The following is a 22,453-nucleotide window of genomic DNA, read 5'->3' as shown; positions in this document are numbered from 1 at the left end:
ACGATGCTAAGCAGGAAAGCAATAAGAACAATAAGCATAATCTCACGACATAATAAGGATAACTAGGGTAGCATATGTCTTACACCATATGAAGGAGACTCACACCAAACCAAAGCAAACGTAGAAAAAGAGTTCACAAGCAGAAACTCAGAAGCAAAAGGAACCAAGCTTGACTCGACAACACCCTGCAGAAAGACAAATCTCCAGTCCTAAACCTCTCCCCCTTTGGCATCGAGACACCAGGGCAAAGAGTGACCTAACGCGACTCTAGGTGGCACTAGTCTCCTCCCATGGACTCGTCAGACTCCTCAGAATCAGACCCATCAATAGACTCCTCAGCGGACTCGTCGAACTCCTCCTCGATCTCCTAATCCTGAGCTGGAGCAGATGTAGTATCATTGGACTCATCCGAGTCCGTCCAATGAGAGTGTGAAGAAATCCACTTGTCCTCCAGAGTGATACGATCCTCAGAGCCATCCTGAACTAGAATCTCAAGCTTCCTCATAATAGCCTTCCTCTCCTTACGAGCCTTCTTGGCATCCACATGTGCCAAGTACATTTTGTGTTGAACATTGGTCTGAAGGCAAAAGAGCTTCTTCACCTTGTGCTTGAGCTTAGCCACCCAACCTGACTGACCAGAGGAATACTTAGTACCTGGAGCAAAATCACCATCATCACCCTGATCCTCTCCAGAAGCAGAAGGAGTTGTTGCCTCAGGACGAGTAGTAGAGACCCAAAGCTCCTTTTGATGCAAGTTGAGGACGTCATGAGAAGTCAAGGGTCCGGTCTCAAGAGGCTCACCAGGGAAAGTGGAGCTCCAGGTAGTCTGAATCAACTTGAAGATGAACGGAGTATAAATCGGGCAATGATCTCCATAAGTAGCATTCACTAGCTCCTTCCACATGACATGAGAGACATCCAAGACAGCATCCGTGCCCTTCTCAGAGTGACATAACAGTAACATATCAACAAGGTCCCATGCACCATGTCCAAGTTGCCAATACGAGGAAAGAGCGTGTAGAAAAATGCGATGCGTAATGTCAAAGAAAGGCTTCAGCTCCTTCTTAACACCTTTCTTTGTCATGGTGATGATCATATGAGGAAAAAACTCATCCTTGTGAGTAGGCCCCCCTTCATGGTGATGACGAAGGCAAAGGGGCTTCCGCAGCCCCTTGTCAGGATATCCCATAAGCTCCATAAATGCATCCCAAGTGGTGCGCAACTGCCTGCCATTGGTCATCCAGATCAAAGTGCGCTCGATGTTTGTGCCGTACCAAATGGTTGCAAAGAACTGTGCTACCAACTCTGCATCATAATCATAGTTGAAAGTCATGAGGGGTACGATGTTGAGCTGTTCATAGAGGGCACGAGCTTCTCCAAAATATGCATGGTACTTCTCCATATGCGCCAAGTTGATTTACTTTGTCTTCACAAACAGATTCTTCCTTCCCTTTAGCCGGTCAAAGTACACAAGAGATTAGTCCTTGGTCCAGAACAGAGTGCCACCAAAGGGGGATCCTAAGGAAGAAGGTAGGGATTTTGCTCACGGTATTGCCAATACTCATTTTGCTTCAACTCAGTTGTTGTCTTTATAGGTTCCTTCTTCCTTTGAGCAGATGACTTGACATTGGATTTTCCCTTGTTCTTGGCAGACTTACGACAAGCAGGCAGCGGTGTGGGGGCAACCTCTGCTTCAGCTTCTGAATACACAGCTCTGGCAAAGTGGGTGCTCCCACGCTTGGATGGGGGATTCGCATTCTTACGACAAACCTTGGATCTACTACCACCTGAAGAGACACAAAGCCGAAAGGGAAAGCATGAATACAAACTATGCATAAGCCAAGGGGAACTAAAAGTGAGAAAGGATGGCTTAGGTGAGCATTCTAGAAGTTGGGGCCTCGAGCGGTAGTACGGAGGAACAGGGGGTTGTTCCTGGAGCAGTAGTACCACTCTGGGAACTGACGCATGACCTTCCCAGATCTGGTAGTACCGGAGGTCACAGATTCAAAAATGCTCAACTAAAACTCCAATCCTCCTATCTAGCAGTCATTCAACGTCCTACTCAAGCCCTGATTTAGCCAAAAATTGAGGAACCAACATGCATTGCCCGAGAAACCTAGATTCAAAGGATAGAACCGTAGGAACAACGAAAAAGGGGGCAATACCGGGTTCCATGCCGAGAGGAGGTGGTGGAAAGGACTATACCGGACGGAATCACCGAAGATGGCAAGGAATCGCCCAGCCGGAGCGGCGGCCGGGACAGAGCTTCGTCGCCTGTGTGAGAAAGAGGTGTGGGAGGGAGAGTGAAAGGGTATGGGGGAGTTAGAACTTCCCCTGCCCAATGCTTAACCCCCACAGCGTCCGGCTAAGCGGTAGTACCGCTATAGGAGTAGCGGTAGTACTGCTATAGGAGTAGCGGTAGTACCGCCCAGATACTACAGCCGGGCAAGAGGCCCAGTAGTACCACACGAGCGGTAGTACCGCTGGATGGAACGGTAGTACCGCTTTGAGCGGTAGTACCGCTTTGAGCGGTAGTACCGCTCCCTTAGAGTGGTAGTACCACCGGCAGGGAAGAACAACCCAGAAATTAAAAGATGGCTTATGCAAAATTAGGGTGGTTGAAGCATAGAGATAGGCTTGGAATGGAGACTCAAAAGGACATCATAGGAAAGAGATACTCCAAGTTTGAAAGAAAAATAAATCAAGGGCAACTTGGAGTAACTCAAAGCACAAACAACGCCCTAAGGAAAGTACTCGAACAAGCACCTCTCAAGAGAGGGCGGTGGCCGAGGCCACCTATGTTTGAGTCAATTGGTATGGCACCGCGAAGATTTTAACCTTGGGCCCATGAACAAAACTCGTCTTTGAAGCACAAGTACCATCAAGAATGGCTAATGTGAAAGACTGGGTTAATTTTGGCATAATAGGGGGAGGGGGAGTTCATTGAGAGAACAACACTCCCCTTAAATCCATGCCTACATCTAGCATAAGATATGATGATGAGTGTGGTGGGGAGTGCCTAGATTCAAGCCACATTGCTCAAATCAATGATATTTAGCTCATGCCTTAACTCGCGAAATCTTGCTTCATCTAGAGGCTTGGTGAAAATATCCGCTAGTTGCTCTGGAGTGTTGATATAGATGATATCAATATCTCCCCGCTTGATGTGATCTCGAATGAAATGATGGTGAATCTCAATATGCTTCGTCTTGCTATGTTGCACCGGGTTGAGAGAAATCTTGACCGCACTTTCATTGTCACATGGAAGAGGCACTTTGTCGTAAGTGACACCGTAATCCTTTAAAGTTTGCCTCATCCATAGTAATTGTGCACAACAACATGCGGCGGCTACATACTCTGCCTTAGTGGACGAGAGAGACACACAATTTTGCTTCTTTGAAGACCAACTCACCAATGTCTGTTGGAAAAGGCAGTGCCTAGGAGGCTCTTAGGCATGCTTAGATTCTAGGCGATGGACAAATGCCTCGCCTAGGGCGTAAGCACAAGTTTAGGCAGGGCTAGCAAGAAATTGTCTACCCAAGTGAAAAATCTTGTCATATTGCACTGATAAGCCAAACATGTCATATTAAAATGGCAGTAGCTCGTAGCTAAATTATTAATGTGACCTAAACTAATGTTGACATACATATAATGCCACAAATACACCCTGATTGTAAAAACCATATTACCGCCTAGGCCACACCTAGGGTGCTTAAGCACCGCCTAGGCACTAGGCGAGGGCCAACCACCTCGCTTACGCCTACCGCTTTTTCCAACCACAAAGAGCGACCAAGGAATTGACACCCTCCAGAAGATGACTTCCTCTCCACACAATCTCCCTCCCAGTCAGAATCTGAGTAACCCATGAGATCGAAGCTTGCTCCTTTGGTGTACCATAAGCCAAATTTTGGGGTCTGAGCCAAATATCGAAAGATCCGCTTGACTGCCTCATAGTGGCTTTCCTTAGGTCCGGCTTGAAACCGTGCACAAATTCACACACTCAACATGATATCCAGTCTAGATGCACAAAGGTAAAGCAAGGATCCAATCATGGAACGATATACCTTTTGATCCACCGCTTTACCATTGGGATCACTGTCAAGCTTGCATTTGGTGGGCATTGGAAACTTGGCCGGCTTGACATCTTCTAGCTTGAATCTGATGAGCATGTCTTGGGTATACTTGGCTTGGTTGATGAACGTTCCTTCTCTTCTTTGCTTGAATTCGAACCCAAGAAAGAACTTCAACTCTCCCATCATAGACATCTCAAACTTCTTGGTCATCAGTGCGGCAAACTAATCATTGAAAGATTTGTTAGGATAACCAAAAATAATATCATCAACATATAGTTGGCATATGAACAAATCCCTTTTGACCCTCTTAGTAAAAAGAGTGGGATCAATTTTCCCAATTTCAAACCCACGATCTTGCAACAACTCGGTAAGGTGCTCATACCATGCACGTGGGGCTTGTTTAAGGCCATAGAGCGCCTTTTTGAGTTTGTATACATGAGTGGGGAACTTGGTATCCTTGGATCCCGGAGGTTGTTTGACATACACCAATTCATTCAGAGGACCATTAAGAAATGCACTTTTCACATCCATTTGTTGCAATTCAAAATCATAATGAGCAACATATGCAAGCAACATGCGAATAGATTCAAGACGAGCAACGGGAGCAAAGGTTTCACCGTAGTCGATACCCTCAACTTGGGAGTAGCATTGTGCCACCAATCTTGCCTTGTTTCGAGCTACCACACCGTTCGCATCTTGCTTGTTCTTGAAGATCCATTTGGTTCCGATGACACTATGTTTCTCCATTGGCCTTGACACCAATTCCCAAACTCGATTGCGCTCGAAGTTGTTGAGTTCATCATGCATAGCTTCAAGCCAATCCACATCATCAAGAACCTCATGTACCTTTTGGGGTTCAACACACGAAACAAACGCGTGATGCTCACAAAAATTTGACAATTGTTTACGATTAGTTACCCCTTTTCTCAAGCTTCCAAGTACATTCTCCATAACATGTTGTTGATGCTCGAGCTTGTAAGCCACCTTAGCGGCACGACGCTCCAAAAGTTCCTAGATGGGCATTTGAGGATCATCTTGCACATCATGAGCACCTTCTTGAGCTTGCTCTTGATCTTGAGCACCGTCTTGAGCTTGCTCTTGACCTTGAGTTAGCTCTTGATCTTGAGCAAGCTCAGAGGCATGAACTTGATCTTTGGCATCATTCAGTGCATCATCATCTCCATGAGATTGATCTTCCCCTTGATCTTGTTCATAGGTTGGATGGCCTTCATTTTGTTCTTCGGAAGCATGTGGGTCTAGCGTGGGTGATGGCTCTACCTGAGTAGAGCATTATCCTTCTCCTTCGGCCACATGGGGTTCCCAAATGGGGAGCATTTGACCAATCCCCATTCTTCTTATGGCTTGGGGAGGAATTTCATCACCTACTTCACAAAGACCACTTTGCTCCACTTGGGAGCGGTTATTTTCATCAAACCCCATGTTACACGTCTCCTCAATGAGTCTGGTGGACTTGTTGAGAATATGATAAGCATGAGAGTTTGTAGCATAACCAACAAATATGCCCTCTTGAGCTCTAGGTTCAAATTTAGACAAATGAACACCTTTCTTGAGAATGAAACACTTACAACCAAACACCCAGAAGTACTTGAGGTTGGGCTTGTTGCCAGTAAGTATCTCATATGGAGTCTTGTTCAAGCCTTTGCGGAGGTAGAGCCTATTGGATGCATGACATGCGGTGTTGATGGCTTCGGCCTAAAAGTTGCATGGAGACTTGAATTCCACCATCATGGTCCTTACGGCATCCATCAATGCCCGGTTCTTTCTTTCCGCCACACCATTTTCTTGAGGGGTATAAGGTGTGGCATATTGATGCTTGATCCCCTCATCACTAAGAAACTCATCCAAGGTGTAGTTCTTGAACTCAGTGCCATTGTCACTTCTAATCATCAAAATCTTTGCATCATGTTGACGTTGAGCTTCATTTGCAAAGTTGATGACGGTTTGTTGAGTCTCACTCTTCCTCTTGAAGAAGTATACCCATGTATACCTTGAGTAGCCATCCACAATCACCAAGCAATACTTTCTTCCACAAGACTATCAAAGGCCGGGGGACCAAAGAGATCCATGTGAAGTAGATCCAAGGGCCTCTTTGAGTAGATGATAGTTGATGGATGGTGAGCCGTTTCATGAAGCTTTCCTTCGATGCAAGCACTCCAAGCACGATCTTTGGCAAAACTCACATTTGTTAGTCCATGCACGTGGTCACCTTTGAGGAGACTTTGCAAAGATCTCATATTGACATGGGCTAGTCGGCGATGGCAAAGCCAACCCACATCAACCTTAGCCATTAGGCAAGTCGCGATCTTAGTGGGTCGCTCCGAGAAGTTCACCACATAAAGACCGATCTCGACATGCCCAACAAAGGCTACTTTAACGGTCTTGCTCCACAAGAGGGCCACGGTATCAAGATCAAAGAATGTTGCAAAGGCCATAAGTGCAAGTTGACGAACGGAAAGTAAATTGTATGCAAGGGACTCAACAAGCATGACTTTCTCAACAGATAAATCTTGAGAGATGACCACCTTACCGAGTCCTAATACCTTAGAAGTTGAGGCATCACCAAATTGGACATGGGTGGGCATCGATGGAATTGGATGCACATCCACCACCAAGTCCTTGCTCCCAGTCATATGATTTGTTGCTCCACTATCGAGCAACCATGACACCCCACCGGAAGCAAACTCCTACAAGAGATCAATGCTTGGATTTAGGTACCCATTCTTGAATGGGTCCTTTGATGTTAGCAACAAGGGTCTTAGGAACCCAAATAGACCATTCAATGTACTCATAGTAACAACCAACAAATTTAGCATAAACATGCCCATCACTAGCACGGCACAAAACATAAGAAGGGTTGAAAGTGCTAGTTATCGACTAGAGGGGGTGAATAGGCAATTTTTATGAAAGTCTTCAAAACATGGTGGCTTGAAGACAAACAAGTAACTGAGCCTAAATAGTAAGCAACGGAATGAAAACTACACTAGGCAAGCATAAGTCTAGCATACAACATAATTTAAGTATGATGACTAACTGCAACTAGGTAGACAGGATCAGAAAGGGAGCTAGTACGAAGCTAAACAGATAATAGTCTTCACAGTGTGAAGTCAAACAGATTAGACATGTTAGCAATGACTTCATGAAGACAACTGTAAAGTTAGGAGAGTAGAGGATAGAACCAGAAGCTTGATGAAGACAAGGATTTGGTAGAACAGTTCCAGTTGTTGTGACAACTATGCGTCTGGTTAGGGAGGCTGAGATTTAACTCAGAAGACCGTGTCTTCACCTTATTCCCCTTGAGCTAAGGACACCCAGTCCTCGCCCAATCACTCTGGTAAGTCTTTGAAGTAGACTTCCAAACCTTCACAGACTTCGTTCACCGGCAATCCACAATGACTCATGGATGCTCAGAACGCGATGCCTAACCGGCTAGAGGATTCACAGTCCTCAAGTGTAATAAGTCTTCAGATCACGCAGACAGAAAGACTTCAGTGATTCCTAACACTCTTTGGCTCTGGGTGTTTTGGGCTTTGTCCTCGCAAGTATTTCTCTCTCAAATGCTTCGGAGGTGGGTTGCTCTCAAACAACAAAAGCCGTGCACAAACTCTGAGTAGCCACCAATTTATGGTGTAGGGAGTGGGCTATTTATAGCCAGGAGGCAACTTGACCTGATGTGTCCAAAATGACCCTGGGTCACTAAGGAACTGACACGTGTTCAACGGTCAGATTTCAAACACACGCGGCAGCTTGGCTTGGGCTACAAGCAAAGCTGACTCATCTAGCTCTGGATAAGATTTGCTCTCATTGTCTTTGCTCGAAGACATAGGATTTGGTTGAGCATCACTTCAGTCACTCTGACTTTGTTCACTTGGACCCCACTTAACAGTACGGTGGTTCCTATGACTCAATGAGAAGAAAAGGAAACTACGAAACAACTATGTCTTCGCACTCCATAGTCTTCAAGTGAATAGCTTCACGCGTCATAATCTTCGTTGTGAATGTCTTCACGAACCACCATTGGCTTCAATGTATTCACACATTTTTAGGGGTCATCTGTGGTAGGTAAACCGAATCAATGAGGGACACTACATGTGTTATCCTGCAATTCTCACAAACACATTAGTCCCTCAACCATGTTTGTCGTCAATACTTCAAGACCAACTAGGGGTGGCACTAGATGCACTAACAATCTCCCCCTTTTTGGTGATTGATGACAAACTGGTTGAAGTTTTCAATGGGGATAAAAGTATGTGAAAGTTCAGTGTTGTGAGTATTGTCTTCATACATATGACGAGGCTCCCCCTGAAGATGTGCATATAAATAGTTTGCTTTTGAACGCAAATGCACATGGCAGGTTTTGCTTTGTGGAGGCCATCTTCAAAGTGTGAAGACAATGCATCATGCATATAGGAAGATACTGAAGATAATGATATGCATAATGGAAAATGGATGTCTGCAGAATGACTTCATGCGGAATTTATCATCGCATCACAAAGTGGCAGCAAAAGTAGTAGACGACCACCAAGTTTAAGTGTTACAACTCAAAAGCCAAATGTTTCAGAATGAGAGTTGTAAGAACTTAGCAAAAATTAAGCAACTACCCATAAGGAACCGCTTGAACACTATCAACTCATATGCTTCTCCTCCTTTTGTCAGTAATGACCAAAAAGGTTTAAAGACATAGAGTATCTACTCGTTCCCAGTTGGAGACGATGTTGGAGCAGTAGGGTCGACGGTGGAGTTAGGTGGTGCAGACGGGCCTGGTGCAGCATCATTATGCTGAGTAGTGAGAGAAGGCGAAGTGCCGTCATCTTCTTCATCGATGACTCTCGCAACAACAAATGTAGCCAAGGATGACTACTCAGAATCTTCAATGAAGGGTGTGCGATGCCAAGTTGCATTTTGAGGAGGCCTGGAGTCAAACTTGAAATTTTCAGTGAAGCCATCCATGCAAAGTTCATCTTCAGCGCAGAGCAAGGTGAGACTCTTCCAGGAACGGTAACAAGCTTCATGAGCAACAAACGAGTTCTTGGGGGATAAGTTGTGAATGCTATTCACATCCACCAAGATACTCTTCATCTGACGCTTTAGCCAATCATGATGTTTGTCCTGCTTTTGATGTAAATCCACCAGAAGCTCGCGGTCATTAAGAACACGAGGACGCTTCTGAGGCCTTTGTGCAATGGTGCTTGTAGTGGCTTCAGTATTTGCACGATGCGGTAGGCGCAGGTTTCCAGCCAAGGGATAGGCATGAGTTGCAGCATTGGGCACATGAACACTATCAATGGGTTGTGTGAAGCTCTGGAACTCAGCATTCTGAAGATGTAGGGGCCTCTTTGCAGGCTCAGCATAGATGGCTTCAACAGACATATCAACCTCAGTCAAGAAAACAATGTGATTGCGAGTTGATGGCCGATAGTCAACAGTTGAATGAAGCTTAATCAAACGCATCACCCATGGAGCATAGAACTTCAGACCAAACAGATCAATCCTAGAAGCAGCAAGTTATCTGATGAAGAAATCCTGAGTGTTGAATCGTATGCCATTGACGATATAGAACACCAAAGTCTTCATGGAGCCTTCAAGTTTGGCTTCATATGAGTGGCCTTTGATGGGCCAGAGAGTATGCCTCAGAATGTGATAAACTGTGTGTGGCAGATACTTGAGGTCCTTAACCAAGAATTCCTTTGGATATTCAGCTTCTTGAGGCAAAGGCTTCATCATGCTTAGCATTTGGCTCATGTTTGGCTCGGGCTTCTGAAATATGATGTGCAGTTCATTCTGATAAAGCGAACAACTAGGTTCATATAGCTCACCTAGAGTGGGCAAGGAAGTCAGCTCGATGATATCCTGAGCTTTGGCTTCATGATGGACATCACCTGTCATCCACTCAAGGATCCAAGTGTTCGAATCCCTGTTATAGCCTCGAATGTGTAAAGTGGCATAGAACTGCAGGAGAAGCTCTTCATTCCAGTGCTCTTTATCAGTGACAAATGCCAGAAGACCAACATCCCTGAAGCAGTCAAGGGCTTCTTCCAGACATGGCAGCCCAGCCATAGCATCACAATCCAGACGCCTGTGCGGAAAGATCCTGTCTTGATTGTACAGAATGCAAGAGTAATAGCTTCGCTGTTGGTGGCTACAAAATCTATTAGATGAGATCCTTGGCTTCTTGTAAGGGTTCTTGGCACTGTCAAAGAATGTATTGTCTTCTTTGAAACTGAGCACACTAAATGAGCCTTGGGTAGTTACAGCGCTAGGAAGCCTTGGCAGACGCGGCTTTGGCTTCTAGACTTGAGTCCTTCGCTCCACATGATAGTCATATTGTGGTCCTGGAGCGGTAGGGGGATCATAATTGGCCAGCGAATAGTGACCAGCTGATCATCACGATCGAAAGCCAATTCCATGGTGTGAGGCCGTGGTGGAGGAATAGCACCATTAGTGATGACTGGCATCACAGTAGCTTCAGCATTCACATTGGCTTCAGGCTCCACATTGTCTTCAGCCATGATAGGGTCATTGGCTTCAGTAGCAGTGTTGGTGGCAGCCTCATTGTTTTCAACCTCCATTTGGTCAACAGCCGGAGGGTCAGGCACGATCACACTCTCTTCAAGAATGACTTGATCAACAACACGGGGTATGGCTTCTCTTTCTTCTTCTCTTCATTCTTCATTAGCTGATGCAGCTGGAATGTCTTCAGCAACATTGGCTTTAGACGCTTGATCAGTCGCAGAAGGATTCTCTTCAGCGAACACTTGACGTGCCGCTGAGCTAAATTGTTGTGGATCTTCTTCTGGAATGGTGGACATGGATACGGATGGCTTGAGACCTTTGCGAAGCCTGCGAAACACTGGCGACACCTTTGGAGATGGAGTGGTCTCCATGTAATTGTCATCATGAAGTACCAGATAGGTAACTTGAGCTAGTGGAGTATGGGGTGTCTCATCTTGATCATGGGTTTCTTCTTGTTAGCGCTCAGCCCAGGAGTCATCTTGAGTGATTGGCATCAATGGACGACCAATTCTAATATATTCACTGCTTGTTGGAGCAGGCGATGATACCAACTGGCGCTCGAGCTGAGGAAGGACTTCATCATCAACTACATTGTCTTCATGACCAATGTCTTCAGCTGGGTTGGGGTCAACAGCTGGAAATTCATCAGATTCTGGTGCCTCTATGGGATCAGGCTAATGAACAATGAGACAGCACTCATGATTAGCAGAGGTAGGATATACAACAGAGATGGGTTCAACAACAAGGGACTCAGGGGCAGTAGCATGATCTTTCCTGGAAGACTTAGAGCCCTTAGTCTTCAGCTTTTTCTTGGAAGGGACATCATCAGATGTATCCTTGTGCTTCCTCTTCCTGGCTTCTGCTTCAGCATGCCTAGTCTTCTTGAGCTCAGAAGCAGCTAAGGGGACCTTTGGATTCGAGCCAGTCATGCTGGCAGGGAAGACAATGTTGGGTTGTCCCTGCCTTGCAGTGTCAGGATTCGCTTCAGCATGCTTCTTGCTCTTCTTAGCAGCCATTCTTGGATCAATTCCAGGACGCCCAAGAGCTTTCCTCTTTTCAGCTTCATTGTGTGCTTGCACACAATTCTAAGCATAAGATTTCATGAATTCTCGAGAGCCTTTGGCTTCTTCACGCTTCTTATGAAATTCAGTTTTGAGGTCATGCATCATCTTCTTGAAGATTTGCACATCTGCCACACTGAGTTTGTGCATGTTCTTCTTGAAATGGGCCTTCTCATAGTCAATTTTGTTCTTGAGCTCGACGAGTTTCTGTGCCAGGGCCAACTCATTAGCAATTGCAGAGTGGAATGTGACGCTAATGCCCACTGGCAGCTGCAGACTGTCAATGCTGATGTTCTGGTCGTCGAACTACTCATCAATGAAATTGTTCAAGATGTCAACATCAAAGAGGGGCAGATCACTGAAGGTCTTCGCCTCTTGCTTACTCTTGATCAGCATCTCAAGGGCTTCATCACCAAGATCTTCATCACATGACAGATTGTGGGGACCCCGACCCATAAGTCGTGATCACTGAATGCACGTGTATAGTGATCCTAGAGATCAATGCTCACTGAACACACAGAAGCTGAATAACAAGAGTCTTACATCCATACATACCATCTTACATAAATTATGACCATTATGTGTGGAAATCTTCGTCAATAACTTGGACCCATGCCATCTGCCTTAACCCTACAGGCATTCTGACTGGGAAGCATCCTAGCTCGCATGTTCATCACCAAAGAACTCTTCTTCATATACCTGCTCTTTCAAGCCTGGCCAAGTAAATAGCAAGGGACAAGCCAGTGAGTACGTTTGAATGTACTCGCAAGAAACCCAAGAGTGATAACAAAAATAATAACTATGCAAGGCTCTACTGCTTAATTGGCATTTTTGCGAAAAGCTAGTTTTTCTCATGCAGTATGATCAACATTTACCAACAACATGAATGTGTCTGTAGCAAGTATCAGGAGGTTCCAGACATCAACCTCGAGAAAGAGTTATGAACAACTCATGCTCAAGCTCACCGTGACTTCCTCATGAATCACATCAACAATATCACCAAATCGTGTTGTTTTTTAGAAACATGTGGACAAAGTCTAAGCAGCACCACCCAACTGTCCTTGACCGTGGACATAGCTATTCGAATAGTTTTACACTCTGCAGAGGTTGCACACTTTACCCACAAGATCCGGGAAGCTTTCATGTCATCCACGATCCCGCAGTACCTCAAGTACTCGGGGAAAGTACCCGATCACTATCTTTCCCTAGGCAACACTAAGATAGGGTCCACTCGTTGCTACACGGCCTTTGTGTATAAACATCAAGATCTTGGGACTCTACCCTTTCCATTAACACACATACACGCAGGGACCAACGGTGTGTCCGGTGCCCTATGAAAACATTCATGGCCGCCTATCCAAGCACGACCCCGTCCCGAGAGTGACCTCATGTCACCCCCGTCACTATAATGTGGGCACCATGCTAGTATCGGCCTAGGTAATTAATAATGCCCTTTCCCATATAAGGGTAGAGTGGTTGCGCATGTAGGGTTGGGACGGTCGAAAAATCTTAAATCTAATCCGTCTTTGTAAACAACACATATTCACTTGCTTCGGTACACCACTTCTCCACCAAGTAGTGCCCTAGTTCATCTCCATTTCCCAGGGGCATTAGTGGCACCCACTGGGGCTAATTGCAAGTATGTCAAACCACACTTGTTTCTTTTCATGCATAACCCTGACCCATTTTGAATAGCCAACTACTATAGCATATTTCTACAACCCACCAACACAACTCTGAACAAGGACAGAGTCATGAATAATGCAAGTGTCAATGGGGTATGCAACGAAGGCAGCCTAGCAAGGTTGCCATGCATTCAAAAATAACGGAAAGAATGTATTATGATTACAAGGGTTCATCATGGTCAAAGGGCTGCTTGCCTGGTTTATCAGAGTCTTCAAATATTCTAGTCCTTCTCCAAATACTCCGTCTACTTCGTCAACTAACGTCAAAAACAATAATGATAAGCAACACAACAAGGCAAAATAAAAGTGCTCTAAAAATGTGATTTGGACTTTTCTAGGATACCTTTGGTCATATGAAAAACTTCCAAAGTGGTTTTATTGGAATTGGGTCAGCGAGGATTTTTGAACATTTCAATATGATGGAAACAAGGGATTTAATTGATTTGCAAGAAGTGTACAGAAACATTATTTTGAAAAATGAGCAAAGACACCCTTTTAACAAGGAATGATTTTAGAAGCACCTAGGAGTTGGTTTCACTGGATTTGGAGTTCAAATGATTTTTCTATGAATTTGCAAAGTTGGTTATACATGGAGAAATGGACCAATATTTGATGTGGCATAGAGAGCATAAGACACAAATGTTCATAAACCAAGTTATGAACTCATATGCATCTAGAAATTTGAATCATTGTATTTGGATTAAATTTGAGCCCTTTGTGATTTTCCAAAGTTTATCACAAAAATGGAAAAATGGGATTTGATAATTATTTGTGAAAGAAATATTTCTTGGAAAATGTGCCAATAGCACCATGTGGTAGGGCATGATTTATGGAGTCACTAGAAATTTGAATCATCAAATTTGGAGTTAATTTGATTTATTTATGTGCTTTTGAAGTCTACTAGGAAGAAGAAAAAAGGAAAAGGGGGGCTTTACCCTTATCATGCGCGCAAGGCGAGAGATAGGCAGCGGGCCGGCCCAGCTGCACGGCCGCGCGCAGGTTGTCGATGCAAGAGGCGTATTCGCGTGAATACGTGTTCCCTCGGCGAAGGTAGTAATTAGTAGAGCCTGTCTCCACTTAAACGGGGCAGGGCCCCCCTCGTTAGTAGCTCAGCCACGCTGGCCGGCCGATAGGCGAGGCCCGCTGGCAGGTTCGTCCTCCACCTCCTACGCGGGTGTGATAGGAGGCAGAGGAGGTGCTCGACGCCGGTCGCCGGCGCTACAGGGCATCTCCGGCGATGTTCTGCTCACTGACGTGCTCAGGGGACCCGGCCAGGTCCAACCGTGGGTGGCACGGTCGCCCAGGGGCACCGGGTGGAGCAGGGTACTGGCCGTGGTGGACGATACCGGCGGTGAGATCTAGGCACGGCAAGGCAGGCACAGGGAGGAAGGACTGATGTGCAGGCAGAGTTTGCGGTGGTGCTGGTGCTGCTCTGGAACAAAGAGGTCGGGAGGAGGGGCACTCAGTGGCGCGAAGTTAGGCGGAGGCCAGTGGCATTGCTCTGGCCATGGAGATGCAAGGAGGGCACGAGGAGGGAAGTGGGTCGGTCCAGGCAAGATATGGGAGGCCGATGAGTCGCACTGTGTGCTCTAGGGCGGTTGGGAAGGCCGGATAAGGTGGAGGAGAAGGTGTGTCGCGGACCACATCCATGGTCTCGAGCTGGGAAACACCAGGGCCAAGTTGGCTCCCTTGGTCGTGTCTGGGGAGATCGTGGGTGTGGACCAGGTTGACGGAGAAGGTATGGAGGAGCGGGGCGTTCCGTAGGGGTTCCCTAGCTTGCACGCCCATTGGCCGTACCGGGCGGCGTCGGGCATGGGCACCATGGTATGAGAGAGAGAAAGAGAGAAGGGGGATAGCATAGATGTTGTGGTGTGGATGTCGAGGGCCTCGACTCGCGTGCTGGGGCCGCCCAAGGTGGTGGGGGAGCGCGGCGTCAATGATCGGGTGCTCTGCAAGGCGCTCCAGAGCGCGCAAATGGCCGGCACCCACGGCTTTTCCGCGCGCACTCGCGCGTCCACTTGTGTCTAGTTGCTGCAGGTGGGAGTAAACAATGTGTAAAGGGCATTGGATGCCCTGGGGAGCCACAGGAGGAGAGGTGGGGTTGAGAGAGAGAGGGAAAACTGTTGTGCAGGGAAAAAAAATAGGTCTCTGCCCCCCTTAATCATTGCTCCTTGGGCAGCAAAGCATGCAGGAGTTAGAGGAGTACCAGATGAGGTTGTGGGAGAAAGTTTAGCTCATGGAGATCAGTGGAAATGGCCAAAACATGCATTTTAACTTTCTGCCAAAAGGTGTTGATGGTGGTTTGGGCAAGAAAATAGATACCAATTGATATGAAAATTAACAGGATCAAATGGAACATAGAATTGAGGTTGTTCATCAATTTTGAGCTTATTTGAAGAAAGTTGACAATGCAACTTTGGTAAACCCTAGAAATCAACAGAAATGGACTTTCCAACATATAGTCATGCAAATCTATTCTCCTTGATGAACCACTTGGTGTAGTGTCATCATTGGAGGTTATGAACATGTCCACAAAAGTTGAGATCAAAAGGAGAAAGTTACCAATGTAGAGTTGTACAAATTTGGTTCTGGACAGGAAGGGTTTCGGGGCACTTTGATCAAGTTAACTTGTTCTCCAACTTGTGCCACTTGGTATAGATGATTTATCAGACCATTTCAGTATGTGGACCAACTTTGAGAGCATTTGGACAAGTTTGCTAATGTAAAGTTGTTCAAACTTGAAAAAGGGCAGAAATGGTTTTGAGAGAGTTTCATGGGGTTATACTATTCTCCATGACATGAGACTTGGCAAGATCATCAAACATGTCATATGTGACATGCTAGAATTTTCTTGGAATTTTTATAGAACATTTTCTTTGTAAATATTTCAAAAGCTTGAAATATCCAGAAAGGGTTTTTGAGGGATTTGACCAATATTTTGGACATGACCATGTGTTGAAACTCTTATATATGGAAAACATATGTCCACTCAGTTTCCCTAAATTTTCACAAATATTTTTAAAACATTAAAATAATTTTAACCTATTAAAGACCATTTCTGGCCTGAAGAAACATCCTTTAAATAAAATAGCAAAATAACTTTTAAATTTTATATTTTTGTGGTTTATGGGAGTCCTATACCTAATAGGAGTCAAACATACACTTTGAAAGATTTTTAATAACCCAAATCAAGTACTTGTAGTGCAAACCTCAATTCAGGGGGTTTTGAAAAACTAAATTTAGAAAATACTTTTTGGCCAAATTATTTTTATAAGAAAATTCTATACTGTACTATACACATGGCATGATCATTGAGCAGAAGTTTTGGATCAAGGGGATGGAGTATAAGAGTTGGAGGATTTATTTGATTTTTAGAGCACTTGCAACCAACACACAAAAATCAAATCAAGCAAGGACCAAAACACTCAAACGTTTTTGTCAAACCATATTTTATCATGATTTATTAGCTTAAGTGTTGTGGCATGAAAATCAGGGTGTGACACAGATCAATGGTGCCATCCTCGTTGCGCAGAATGGCAGCAGGAGTGAGGGGTTGCCCAGTAGCCTTCTTGGGCAATGACTTCTTGGTCCTCTTGGACACGCGAGATAAATCTTCAGACTACACACTGGATTCAGGCGGTGCGGTAGTCAGTGACTTCTTGGTTGAAGCTTTTGGAGCAGTAGAGGTAGATGGCTTTGATGATTTTGACTTCTTCTGCTTTGGTGGTGATGGAGCATTATCAGAATCAGCTTCTTCAGCAGATTGCTCCACAACAGCTCTCTGGGCAGCAATATGAGATAGAAGCCCGTCGAAGTAGGCGAAGGGGCCAATCCTATTCTCATTGGCTTCACGAGTTCCATCTGGTCTCGGAGTGGAGGAGCCAGGGTTGAAGTTGAGGCCAAACTTCTTTTGGTTCTTAGCTGCTGAATCTTTTGCAAACTGGAAGTTGCGCTTGAAAAGATTGTCTTCACGACACCATAAGAGAGAAAATGGGTCGGCATTCTTAGGCTGTGGTCCTCTGGCCATACAAGGATAGAACCCTTGTTCAATAGCTTCAGCCTTGTTCTTTGGTACCAAACCGCGGTACAGACAGTCACCCCACCGGCGCTAGATGGCATTCTTTTCAGCATATTCAGGTGTTACAACCATGTACTTGAACCATTGCGCTGCCCAATATCTTTTGATCCATTGGATCCGGTTCTTGCGCTGGGTGTAGCTATCCTCTGGGTCAGACTTGTAGAGCTCATACACACCTTTCGGCAAATCAACTGCAGTGTTGCCATGGAGTTGCCTACCTCCTTTCCTTGCAGACTTCTCTGAATCCATAAGGCTCAGACTGATTGGCTTCAAAACAATGAAAGGCTTCCATCTGCTGGTCAGGCAAGAACTAGCTTCAGGAGATTCGATGTGACGTTGTAAGAATTCTACAAATGAATGCAGACTATGAGAACCAAGGGATTCTCCCACGAACATGTACCTGTGATAGCATTAGAGATGCGAGGGAAGGGAAAGAGGTCATATGCATTCTCAGAAGATTTTGAAGATAAATCAGTTTAGAAGACATTGACCTCACGGTGCGAAGACATTCACTTATTGAAGGAAGTTGGTTCCAGATTTGTACGAATCCGCGAATAGGTACAAGCAAGGAATCTAACTAGTTTTGACGCATAGTAAACATACTTTGCAATATATGAGATTCAGAACGAGACAGATCCAGATTTGGAAGTGTATAAACCACTTTTGGTTGAAGTGGATGGAGATCGAAAAGACTATAAAAAGTAGGTTTTAATTACCACAGATGAACTGCTAGACGAAGTAGACGGGTGGCCGAGCAGTCCAATCTCCCGCGCCCTAACTTGGTGGCCGAAGACACCTACGGCAACGGCGGCGGAGAGGAAGAGGTCCTCGGCCGGTGTGAGGACGGCGTCGAAGAAGTCGCGACAGCTAAGCGCTTCGTCTCCGGCGTCGTCGCGACCTAGCGGAGGCACTAGGGTTTGAACGAGGTGGCGAGGTGGAAGAAGAATTTTGACCGTGAGGGGTGTGTATTTATAAGGAAGAGGGCGGTGCAGCGGAATTACACAGGTGCCCCTAGCGGTTCACATCTAAGGAACACGTGGCCTGCATGCAACTTATCAGGAGTTGATCTATGTTCGCACACATGCCTGGATTGTTGGGTGGTCATTCCGGCTTCTCCAGTTTTCAGGCAAAAGCATAGAACATTAAAAGCAGTTTGTAAATGTGTGCCTCTATATCTTCTGCTGAAAAGGACGCAGAGAAGATATTCAACAAGTGTCAACAAAATGCACATGACTTGGATAGAAAGAATTTTAGGGGGTAGCACGAAAGGGATTATGGTCCGATCACATTCACTTAGGTTAGAAAAATAGCAACTTGAAGACATAGCTATAAGTGAATGTTGTAGAGGACAGAACACATAGGCAGATATAATTAACACTTAAGACAAATAAACATTGCAAGGATATAGATTTGAAGATAAACCAATATTCAAGACAATCCAAATGCGAAGATAATTCAGTTATGACGCCAAATGAAAATCTTTGAAAAGTTTTGGTGGTGGCGTTACCCACCGTATAGGAAGTATTAGACCCAGACACGACGCACAATTATCGTGGCGCTTCGAAGTCAAATTCCATGTTAATGTATTCACACTCAGAGGGTAAGTCTTCATTGATTGAAGAAATACGTTACTTCATGTGTTGCACATCTAAGTCATCAACATGCATAAGCGTTAGGATGTGTGTCCATTCACTGGACATTTGAGGATTCTAAGATATTTAGCTCACACTGCAGCTTGCAAAACCTCTTCTCATCCAAGGGCTTAGTGAAGATATCAGCTAGTTGCTCTTCAGTGTTGATGTGAATGATATCAATGTCTTCTTTGTTGACATGATCTCTGAGAAAGTGATGACGAATCTCGATGTGCTTTGTCTTCGAGTGCTGAACTAGATTCTTGGAAAGCTTGATGGCGCTTTCATTGTCGCAAAAGAGTGGCACATTCTTCATGTTGATGCCATAGTCCTTGAAAGTTTGCTTCATCCAGAGAAGCTGAGCACAGCACGATCTAGCAGCAATATATTCAGATTCAGCAGTGGAGAGTGATACACAGTTCTGCTTCTTTGAAGACCAACAGACAAGAGATCCTCCCAGAAAATGACATGTTCCTGAAGTGGACTTGCGATCAACCTTGTCACCAGCATAATCAGCATCAGAATATCCAACCAGATCAAATGTTGAGCCCTTTGGATACCATAATCCTAGTGTTGGGGTGTGAGCCAAATATCTAAGTATTCGCTTCACCGCTAGGTGATGCGACTCCTTCGGTGCCGCTTGGAATCGGGCACACATGCAAATGCTAGGCATAATATCAGGCCTAGATGCACATAAATAGAGCAAAGAACCAATCATGGAGCGGTATACCTTTTGATCAAACTCTTTACCATTGTCGTCAGGGCCGAGATGACTTTTGGTAGGCATTGGCGTCGTGTACCCTTTGCAGTCTTGCATTCCAAACTTTTCCAGGCAATCTTTGAGATATTTTTCTTGCGATGTGAAGATTCCATTGCGTTGTTGACGGATTTGAAGACCAAGAAATAATTTCAGCTCCCCCATCATGGACATCTGATATTGCTCTTGCATCATGTATCCAAAATCGTCACTATATCTCTTACTAGTGCATCCGAAGATAATGTCATCCACATATATTTGGCACACAAATAGTTCACCATCATATGTCTTCGCGAAGAGAGTGGGATCTAGTGAACCAGGTTTGAAGCCTTTGCTCTTCAGGAATTCCTTCAGTGTGTCATACCAAGCGTGAGGTGCTTGTTTGAGGCCATACAGTGCCTTGTTGAGCTTGTACACCATATCAGGATGCTGCTTCTTTGATTTTGCCATTGAGAAAGGCACTCTCACATCCATTGGATATAGAAGAATGTTGTGATGGTTTGCATAGGCCAGCAGTATGCGAATGGCTTGAAGCCGAGCCACGGGAGCAAAGGTTTCATCGAAGTCTATTCCTTCCACTTGTGTGTAACCTTGAGCAACGATGCGAGCTTTGTTTCTGACAACTTGTCCAAGTTCATCTTGCTTGTTGCGATAGATCCATTTTGTTCCAATGACATTGTGCTTGCAAGGATCAGGACGTTTGACAGGCTCCTAGACATTATTCAGCTCAAACTGTTGAAGCTCTTCTTGCATAGCTTGAATCCATTCAGGTTCCATGAAGGATTCTTTGACTTTCTTGGGTTCAGATGTAGATACAAAAGCAAAGTGACCACAGAAGTTTGCTAGTTGTGTAGCTCTTGATCGAGTGAGAGGGCCAAGAGCGTTGATGCTATCAATGATCTTCTCAATTTGGACTTCATTTGCAACCCGAGGATGAGCTGGACGAAGATTTGATCTTACTGATTGTTGTTTTCATCATCGGCATTGGCTTTAGATTGAGCATTGTCTTCAGGTTGATTAGGTGCAGAAATGATGATCTCATCCTTAGCCAGTTCCTCTGTGGGTATGATTTCTCCAGTACCCATTAACTTGATAGCTTCACCTGGTGTAGCTTCATCTAGCACATTTGGCAGGTGCTGTGTAACATCCCAAATTTTCAATTTGGAATGTTATACATTATATCGTCATTGCATATCATATTTTATTGCATTTTCGCTTGATCCTAGAAATTCTACGCAACTCAAGGACACACGGAGAGAGTTGGAGATTTCGTTATTTTCATATTTGAGTTTTTCTCAAATTTTGAAAAAGGATCATTTGATTTTAATTATTTTATCTTCAAATATTTCAATTATAAAAATAAGAGAGAGGGAATAAAATGACTTTCCCAAAATAAAGAAATATTGGAGATTTAATAATAAAATCAAATAAGATTTTATTTCAGAGTTTTATTGCTATTTTATTTGAATTAGGAAAAATGCACGTTTTTCAAAATTGCATTTTAGGCCCAAATGAATGTTCATCTTGTCCGGCTTATTTTTAGAGGATGGGGAAAATTTATTTCGGGATTTTTGGAGTCCGTTTAGTATTTCTTTTCTTTCTTTTTCTACACGTCATATTTATTTTAAAAAAATCCACCGACCTACCGGGCCATGTCTGCCCCGGACTCCTGGCCCGGCCGGCCCTTATAAGGCCCGAGGCCCCCCCGCTGCCAAACCCTAGCTGCCACCCTGCCCCACCGAAACCCGTGCCGCCGCCACCTTCCCCCGCCGCCACGCGCAGCAGCAGTCGCCGCCGCCCTCGCCGCCGCGCCCGTCCCGCCGCCGCCGATCCGCCGACCCGCCGCCCCTACTCGGAACCGCCGGACCCCGCCGCCTCGCCAAACCTCGCCGAAGGTAGCCACCGCCGGCGGCGTTTTACTTTAGAATTCTTTATAAAACCGCCCGGTTTTTAAAAAAACCACGGTTGTTTTTTTATAGATTGGTTTAGTTTTTTTCCGGTTTATTTATTTTGCGGACGTTCGTCCGTACATTCGATTTAACGAACAGTTTTCATCGTTTAGCCGCAGACAGCGAACGTTCGTTCGTTAGCCTGTTCGTCCATTTTTTTCTTTTTCTCGGATTTTCCGCGATTATTTTCGATCGTGATTTCTGATCCGATTTTTGTTCTAGTATAATTTTTCGCTCGTTTATCGGAATCAGGCGATTCAAGCGCCTGGAGTTTCGTCTCGAAACCTTGTTTCCATTTAACCAACTCAAACAAGTTTTTGCTACTGTAAATTTTGACTTATGTCTAGATTAGTAAACGAAGCTTGTTTCTTTCGTCGTTTGAGTTTCGTTGCTTCGTTTGATTTGATTCTTTTTGCAAACCGGAGTTCTTAAGTTGAACTTTCTGGTTGGATCTCTTATTTGAGTTTTACCTGTGCATTAGATGAGTACTTATTGTATGCTTGTTTGTTTGTGATAGAGTACCCAGAGTGCGCAACTTGCTACTACGAGTCTCTAGGTTTCATGGATCATCAGCAAGGCAAGTAACACTTTGATCATACCTCTTTACTACCCAGTTTTATTGCATTAGATCAATCCTCAAACAATTGCATGGTTAGGATCTGATTAACATGTGGGTTTTGGGAAGTAG

Source organism: Triticum dicoccoides, chromosome 5B, assembly GCF_002162155.2.
Source record: "Triticum dicoccoides isolate Atlit2015 ecotype Zavitan chromosome 5B, WEW_v2.0, whole genome shotgun sequence".
NCBI lineage: Eukaryota > Viridiplantae > Streptophyta > Magnoliopsida > Poales > Poaceae > Triticum > Triticum dicoccoides.
This window is presented reverse-complemented; position numbering follows the sequence as displayed.